We start from the raw sequence: 9,893 nt of genomic DNA, 5'->3' as shown, positions 1-9,893 counted from the left end.
TTCTTTCCTGATGTCTTCTGTTATCATTGCAACACTCAATAGCATATTATTTACTCTCAAGATGGAGTGTTTTTTTTTTTTAATTTATCTTTGATTTCTAATTGCATTCCATTTTGGTCTGATAGAATACAAGGTAATATCTCTATTTTTTTGTATTTACTAATAGCTGCTTTATGGCATAGCATATGGTGTATTTTAGAGGAGGATTCACGAGCTGCTGAGAAGAATGTGTATTTGCTCAACGATGGATGAAATACTCTATATATGTCCGTTAAGTCTATATCATTGATTGTATTATTTAATTCTATATTTTCTTTTTTCAATTTTTGTTTGGAGGATCTATCCAGTGGTGAGAACAGTGTGTTAAAGTCACCCAGTATTATTGTATTGTGGTCTATTTGATTCCAAGTAATCCATTCTGTTGGTGATACTTTCTATTGGGTTTTTAATTTGGTTTATTGTTTCTTTCATTTCAAGTATTTGTTTTTTTTTTTTTCAGAATCTCTACCTCTTTATTGAAATGCTCTTTTGCTTTCTACAATTGCTCTTTTAACTGTTTATTGGAGTGATCATATATTGTCCGCATTTGCTCTTTTATCCTTTCCTTCATGGATCATTTTAATTATGTACATTCTAACTCCTCTTCTGTCATTTCTACTGCCATGCTGTCAGTGAATTCTATCAAAATAGCATCTTGGTTTGTTAAAGACACTATCTTCCCCCTTTATTTGTTGTTCCTGTATCTTCCCCTCTATCAGTGAAATTCTGAGGCATTGCAGATTCCCCCCTCTAGGCTTGTTGTGACCCTGCAGGTTTCCAATACCTCTCCTTTGAGGGGGAGATAAATATTAGCAGCACCCAATACAAACAATATGCAGCCCTAAACCAGACAGACCCTTTAAGAAGTTATCAGTATTGTAATAGAGAGGATGAGTTTGATTATATTATAGCCAATAGGCTTGGAATTAGCTCTACAATTTCTAATGGTGGACAAGAAGGATGGGGAGGGGTGTAGGATGTAATTGTTAATGGGATAAGAAGTGAGGTACTAGATCAAGGGAAGAGTAAGATCAAAAGAAGTTGGTCATTAGCATGAGAAAACTGAGAAAGAGACTCTGTGGAAATAGGTAAATAAAAGGAAAATAGAGTGAAAAAATTAAAAATTAAAAAACAAATCTTTGGTACAATAGTCATCCACCACTCAGACCTCCCAGTCCTCAGTATTCCAATGAGAAGGAGGTACCTGTCAAAGAGTCTCCATTCTCCCACAGGTATCTCAGGACAGGAGCCACCCCACCCAAAGATGGTGGCCACACCCTCAGGGATACTTCACGATGTCTGTACCAGCCTCCAAACATGTTGGAGAGCTATAGCAGGGGCACTGAGGTTGGGAAGAGGCTGGTAATCACGGTCATGGGTGGTCTGGGCTTATTTTAATTTTTAAGTTCATTTAAACAACTTGTAAGATTGTAAAATCCTTGAACCCCTAACTAAAAAACAGGTTAAAGCCAGGCATGGTGGTGCAGGCCTTTCGTCCCAGTTACTGGGGAGGCTGAGGTGGATCACTTGAGCCTAGGAGTTTGAGGACAGGGTAGACAACATAGTGGGAACCCTATGATGAAAAGAAAAGAAAATGAAAAGATAAGGGGGAAATATAAAAGAAAAAGAAAGGGTAAAATGCTGCCAGAAGCTGTGAAGATCACAGAGGCAGCAGGGAGAAGAGGCCCCAGCACTCCTCCTGGATTTTTCATTAAAGCTTTATTTCATAGACATTTTATTCTACTAGAAAATAAAGCTGATCAAACAAAGAAAATATTTGTAAATAGCACAAATAAGAAAGATGTAAAACCACCTCTTGTTTCCCCAGGGAGGATCCTGGTTTACCTGGCAGATGAGTTGGGCTTGGGTGTGAAGGGCCCCTGGCATTGGGCTGAGCAGATGCCCTACGGTCCACCCACTGGTTTCTAGGCAGAACTACACAGCCACAGTCACACATGATGAATTATTTTGAATCTTGCATTTGGAAATTTATTATGATTGATAAGCACTTTGTATGATATTCCAAACACTTTGTAAACACTGTGTTTGCCAAATGGACACTGAAAAAAAAAAAAAATGAGCAGTCCTCTTTGTTTTTTTTTGTTTGTTTTTTCCCATTTTGTTTTCCTTTGTTTTTGGTAGTGGGGATTGAAGTCAGGGCCTGGAGCATACTAAACACATACTCTTCCATTGAGTTAGATCCCCAGCAGTCTTTTGTATCTTTTGTCATCATCATCAATAGTGTCTGATTACTATCCTATAATATGTCTAAAGATTCTCCTATATTTGGAATTTTTGTTTTACAGTCATGAATTTGTTGAATGGGAATGAGTTAAATGGCATGGACATATTTATGGCTCCCCACATATATTCTTGAATTGCTTCTGAAACTATTGCAATTACATATTCATCCATGCACCGTTGACTGTTTCTCAAACATGGATCGTGTTGGCTTACAGAGTCCTATGTTTACAGTAAAGAAGCCTCTGGGTGGGGGTTTTACCTCTGATGGCCAGGCCCTTTCTTCTGTTTCAGGTACAGTGTCTGGTTCTAAGAGAACAAAGTATTGGTAAAAATTCAAAGATGGATGTTGAGGGCCGTCTTGGACAAGATGGCGCCTGGCAGTGAGCCAGAGGGCACTGACTACCAAAATAAGGAAGTACCCAAAAAGGCTGCTTGCTTACTAGTTCCTTGGAGACTTATGACGTGTTAACGCCAGGCTCTAGGATTGGCTATCTAACATCATGCCACATGTGGACAGCTCGTGATCCATATAGTGCTATGCTGACATTCCTCTACATGCTCTCCTGCGTGAGAGAAAGCTTTGCTATAATTGGCTGATAAGCTAGGAGCCTGGGGTAGGAGAGAGGGAGAGGGTAGAAGAAGGAAGATAGTGGCAGAACAAAGGAGGCAGGAAAACAGGGAGGATGTAATAAATCTCGTCAACTAAATATTGGTGGTGTCTCCTTTCTCCACACTGGTTCTGCTGGATGAAACAGATGGAGCCAGCATCTGAGTCATAGGGTGAATGTTAAAACCTCAGGGATCCAAGTAGATGGTACATTCCTCTGAAGAACTGGGATCACTGTGTAATGCTGAAGGAAGAGTGTCCTTCCACTGGCACTGATTCAGGGACTGGTGAGCTGCAATCCCAAACAGACGGGTCCTTTCAATCCTAGACCTCATAAAGACATCCAATACACTTCATGATGTCACCTGAACTAAAATTTGGGTTTTTTTCAATGTTGGTTCAAGTTGAGCCACTACCTGGATGTTGAAGTGTCACATGGAGATTTGATGGACTTTGACAGCCACAGTGACCGCCTGATTCCCTCCCACCACCATATTCCTCCTAATTCAGATTCCCTTAAGAGCTGGGTATCCAGGTCCTTGGAACTCTGCTCATCTGAGGAGTACTGTTGCCTCACTCTTGAGGGAAAGCCTCACGTACACACAACATGAAACACTGCAGCAGAGCCAAAGTGGGAGCTTTCCTAGATGCCACTGAAGGACCGTGGGAAACACAGGTGTCCTTCAGAGCTTGTCTCAGTGGTCATTGTCTCCCCTTAGTCCTGGACTTTGGAGGTCTCTGTGCCTCAGGAGAAGGCTTTGGAAAAAGTGGAGAAATCCTTAGGTCCTATCCGGAGAGAAAAAGGAGGAGGAAGTAGGAACAGGGGAGTGGGGCTGGGTAGGAGGGCAAGGGGGCCCTGGAAGGAGGTCCTGCTGTTTACAGGGCTGGATCCCAGAGTTGTGGGGTTGGAGTCTTTGTACCTGTCTCCTGAGAGAAGGGAGAGATCATGATCCTTCTCCTGGTCACAACAGTTAAGGCAGTATTTGGATTTTTGTTTTTTGTTTGTTTGGTAAATGAACCAGAGTGAGTGATAAGATTCCTACTTTTTAAAGACAATTTTACATACTGCTCCTACTTAGAACAATCTGTAATTGCTGGGGGAAGGGAGTCAAGTATTGTGCAGGACCTTGGCTTCCTCTGTAATAGGCTGGGATCCCTGCACTGTCCCACTCTTCCAGGTCCATTTGGTCACCTCCAAGGCCAACAGAGAGTAGAGGAAGAAGGACATTTTTGCAGATTTTGACCTCTGGGTTCCTACATCCACAACCACAACTACAGTGCTGCTGCAGGAAAGCCCAAGGATTCTCTTCTTCCAGTCACGGCCACTGTGTGGAACCTGAGGGCGTCACCCAGATTGACTGGATTCCCTTATAGAAAGCCACATTGCCCAAAGGGTGTTGAAACTTCCTTAATTCAGTAAATCTGTCTCGTTCTTTAGACTTGCTTGGAATGCCTTGGACAGTTTAAGGGCAATCTAATGTTGGAGGAACGAGATGAGCGGGACATTCGTCTACTACCCAAGGACCAGTGGCGATTGCAGTTGTCAAATGTGATTTGGGTATATATGTGATAAGGTCCCCTCTACTTATAAGCCAGTTTTAAAATGTCTCTTCCAGGCGGAACAGAACTCCGTATGCTCTATTTTGCATTTCCACGATAGTCTTTGTCCACCTTGGTTAAATGTCTGTTCACTTCACTAAAAGTGGGTTTTTGTGAAACCAATAAACCTGCTTTAACTAAAAATTAGAGCACTCAGTGGCAGAGCACTTGCCTGACAGCTTGAGACTCTGGGATTCATCCCCAGCCCGCAGAAATTAAATTTAAACTGCTTTTGAAAAGTATCCCATTCAAAAGCAGTTTGGGGACAATGCAAGCTATGAAAATATGAAGGCTTATACTGGGAAATTTTTTGGTGATTGATTGTAATTAATATTTTTAAAATTTTGGCTTTAAAAATTCAGTATTTGAATCTGATGCCTCTTGCTAATCCAACTTTATATGAGAGGATAAGTTTTCCCAGGCTCTAGAGATATCACTGTCAAATTTGGGGTGAAAGCTTCCAGGTTTTATCATTTTTTTTTTCTTTTTTAATTAATTTTTTATTTGTTCTAATTAGTTGTACATGACAGTAGAATACATTTATGCATTTGGGTAAATCATACATAAATGAGTGCAATTTCTCATTTTTCTAATTATATTGTGGGATCACATCAGTCATGCAGTCATATATGTACATGAGGTAATAATGTCTGTTTCACTGTCCTATTCCATTCTTTTTTAAAATAGCATTTATTTTTTAAATGTTAATGTGTGCATTATAGGAAAAATAAAAACAAAAGCAAAGAACAAAGTCATCCAGTCATAAGCAGCTTGGTTGGATGTGTCCCTCCAGGTCCTGCGTATACATACACAATATCCCATTTTGTGTGACTGAGATTGTAGTGTGGATCATGCTGTTCCACACATCATGAATATTCACCAATTCAAAATCCCAAAGCTACATGAGTATTTTTGATAACCAAGAATACACTATACCAACTCAATCTGTTATCCTTTCTTGGGGACAAAAATTTCACTGAAGACAGAAATGGCAACAGGTCTCTAGGTAGACATATTGGCAGAGTTACAACTAAAATAATGCATTCCCTTAATGCTCATTTAAAATGAGAGATACACCAAGCTTGTTTCATTACCAGAGTTCTACTACTGAAGTATTAGCAAGAATGCATGTTCCCGGTGAATTAAAGTATTCCTATAGTACAGTCAGAAGATGCACACACCAGTGGCTCACATGGAAATGTCAATCCTTGAGCACTTACTCTCATCTTTCCCTGTGTGTGCCCTGTGCCCCTCTGCTGCCAGTCTAATGAGCAAGTCATGATACACACTGCCCAGAGACAAAGCAATTCCCATGTCCCAGATGCATCTTTTCTATCAATTATAACAAAAAGTTATTTACAAATCGGCTAATTCACTAGCTCTACTTTTTATGATTCACTGTCACCTCAGGACATCTAGAAAGCTTAGATGTTGTGAAATAAAGTATGAACTTTGTGCACAATAAACACAAGTACTTAACAAAAAATGCATTTAGATCTACGGTTATAATCTAAACCTGCCTTCCAGATATGGAGCTACTAGCAAAGAGCACGTCCCCTCACCCTTCCTCTCCCCTGTTAGCATCATTCCAGTGACTAAATTCAGGACTACCCCTAGCTCCAAGAGGTGGATTAACAAGGGTCATTCCCAGAAGACAGTTCTTCCTAAAAACTAACAAAAGGCTATTTATGTAGGGATTATTTTGCTACTTCTAACAAACTTTGGGCATTAGTACTTATCCTTTAATACCCAGCAATATTAACTAAAATGCACATATAACAATGGCTAGACAATCAGAACTAATCTAAGGGCACAGAGTGCTTCTCTATGCACCCCACCCACCACCCAGTGAATCTTCCACATATTCTCCAAGGCTTCAAGTTCAACAATTCCATTCTCCTAAATGGCAACATTCCTATATAGTAACAAAAAATGCTTAAAAGGCATTACTTTAGTCCTCTACTTTTACCATGTGTTGTGCACTTTTAAACATCTAGAAACACTACATGTTTCCAACAAGGACTTAAGTTTTCAACTATACATACAGTAGCATTGAATAAACTGCAACACTTACTGAACAAACCGTACGCTCTGAAGCAAAATCTCCCCTTTTTTTTAAATAGGCTAGAATTTGAAAGTGTCTTCCAAACAAGAACATTCTGGCCCAGAACCCACCCCCTTCTAGTCTCTTATCAACCCAGGGGTCAGATATATGCATCTGTAATGCTGAGAGATGACTAACAAATTCACTTCCTAAGTTTTAAGAACAGTCTTTCCTATGAATTTAACACAATGCGTACTCAATGTGTTAGTTTACTAACTCTACTTGTCATACACTGGCAACCTCTTTAACATCTAGATAGACTAGATGTAAATTAGGACTTGTGTCCTTTATATACACTATTGACATAGCATAGTACAACAAAACTCAGATATAAGAGACAATGGTCAATCTTGCTTCACAGAAAATACGTTGGTATAAAGCCCTTTGCACTTTCTTTTCCTTCTTCCTCCCTGAACAAGCACAAATCAATGTGTACTGCTCAGAGAACTGTTCTGATCATTCCATTTCTAAAAGACAGTTATTTCATTATGAATTTTAACAAAAAGACATTTACAAAATGTTTTATTTACTACCTCTACTTTTAACATACTTTGTACACTTCTAAACATCTAGAAAGACTAAATGTTTCAAATAAGGACCTAAGTTTGTCCACTATGTACATAGTAGTGTTAAATAAATTACACACATGTAACAATGGTTACATCTGAGAGTGTCTTCGAAGTAGGATCACTCTGGCCTAGAATCTTTCATTTCTTCCACTTCTTTCTCCTATGTCACATGTGCCACATCTGAGTGTCACATGATATGTTATAATTTCACTTCCAAAAGTCCTTTTCAGAAGACTGCCTTTCTATGAATTTTAACACAAACTGTACAAAACGTATTAAGTTTACTAACTCTACTTTTGTCATACATTGGCAACCTCTTTAATATATAGAGACTAGATATTATAAAATTAGGACTCCTTTGTCCAGTATACATACAATATATACAATACAGCAAAGTTAAATGAAATGCACATCACAGGGCAATGGGTAAACTGAAGTTTTCTAGTATACTCTGAACAAAACACCCTTGCAACTTCTTCCCTCTCACTTCCCTCAACCCAGTGAGCAAGTACAGACAGTATTCTGTTCAGAGGTGGCTTAAAAATTCCAAACAGTATTTCCCATCACTTTTTAAAGGCTATTTTCAAAGTTTTAATTCTACCACTTCTACTTTTATATACATATCAAGCACTTCTAAATATCTAGAAGGACTAGCTATTCCACATAAGAACCTGTCCACTATGCACACAGCACTGGTAAATAAAATTGCACACATAGCAATGGTTATAATCTGAGGTATTTTCCAATATGACCATTTTATCCTTGAACTGTTCCCTCCCCACGTCCTTCTCTCTACTTTCAGAACAGTGGACAATTACAGGCATATGTAATGCTTAGAGATGGCTGAACAAATTCATATTCGAAAGTCATTTACAGAGGACAAGCTTTCCTATGAATTTCAACACAAAATGTACAAAATGTGCTCATTTTACTAACTACTTGGTCATACACTGGCAACTTCTTTAACATCTAGAGACTAGATGTTGCAAAACTGGGACTCATTTGCCCGTTATATACACTATATACATAGCAAAACAAAATGCACAAAGAAAATTCATGTTTGAAAATGTGGAAGTATGAACACACTAACATTACCTTTTGCAATTGCTTCCCTCCCACCTCCTTCACATCACTGAACAAGTGCAGACAGTACTATATTGCTCACAGAGGTGGTTTACCAGTTCCATTCCCCAAAAACTATTTCATATGAATTTTAGCAAAACAATATTTACAAAGTGATATTTTAATGCATCGGGCACTTCTAAATATCTAGCCAAACTAGATGTTTCAAGTAAGGACTCAGTTTGTCCACTACGTACATGACACTCGAATAAACTGCACACATGTAACAATATTTCCAACTTAAAAATATCTTTAAAATATGAGCATTCTGGCCTGTCTCCGACCCAGTGGGCTAAAACGCTCAAAATTTTCGGAAGACAATCCTTCATAGGAATTTTAATACAAAACATACACAATTTGTTTACCTATTCTATTTGTCATACACTGGCAACCTCTTTAACATCTAGATAGACTAGATGCAGATTAGGAATTATTTGTCCTTTATACACTATATACACAGCAAAGTAAAACAAAACCCATACACATAAGGTACAAGTCTTAGCTCACAGTAGGCACACCCAAGGACCAGCACACAACTGACTCAAAAGGGGGTTTAGCTACTGCCCCCCCAAAAAAACTTCATAAGAATTTTAACAAGAAATGTACAAGATGTGTTGTATGTTACCACTTCTACTTTTAACATATATCAGGCACTTTAGAACATCTAGAAAGCCTAGATATTTCCAAAAAAGTACTTAGCATTTTCAACTATATATACGGTAATGAATAATGAAACGCACACACGAAACAATGGTTACAATAGGAAAATGTCTTTGACATAAAACCAGTCTGCACAGGACCGCCTCCTCCTCACGGTCAAGGTCTTCTCCACATCCTCTCACCCTCCTAACGTGGACAAGTGCCGCTCCTACAGATGAGCTAACGAGTACATTCCAAAGTCACTTGCAGAAGACATTTCCAATTTTTTAAAACAAAAGGCCATTTACCAGACGTATTTTCTAACTATCAGACCTCGGCAACCTCGGCAACATCGAGAATGTCCAGCCGTAGCGCACGTTTTCACAGGTTGGGGGCGAGTTAGAGCAGCTTTTTCATATCATGTACCCAGGCCTTCAACACACGGCCAGGAAATTTTCCCAGCGTGATGGCCACGGCGTGTGACTCCACGTTTCTCTCCGGGAGAAGGAGCACCAACCGCCCAAGGCCGCCAACCGTTCCACCGTCATCTTTGGGCTTCGCTCACCTTCCAGGGCGCTTAGGACCTTTGCCTGACCCGACAAGGCGCGGTCGCGGAGGGCCCAGTCTGCGCGGCTCCTCTGGCCAACGCGTGGCCGAGCTTTCGGGTGTCCACTCTCCTCCAAGGGCCCTCGAAGCACCTGCGGCCTCCGCGGCGTTTGGGCGGCAGCCATTCTTCTCGCCCCGCCACGCCCGCTGCCACTCAAAGGCTCCGCGAGCTTCTCGGCGGCTTCGGCGGGACTGACAGGACTGGGCCCGAAACCCGGCCGCCCGCGGGGTCCGGGGGCCGGGATCCAACAGGTCGCGGCCGCCGCCATCAGGTCATCCAGCCAGGGGAAGAGAGGCTCGCAGGTCCTTCACAGGCAGGGCCAGCCAGTGGGCAGTCGCAGCGGGAGTTCCGAAGGTCTGCAGG

The sequence above is a fragment of the Sciurus vulgaris genome, assembly GCF_902686455.1.
Source record: "Sciurus vulgaris genome assembly, chromosome: 7".
Classification (NCBI taxonomy): Eukaryota; Metazoa; Chordata; class Mammalia; order Rodentia; family Sciuridae; genus Sciurus; species Sciurus vulgaris.
This window is presented reverse-complemented; position numbering follows the sequence as displayed.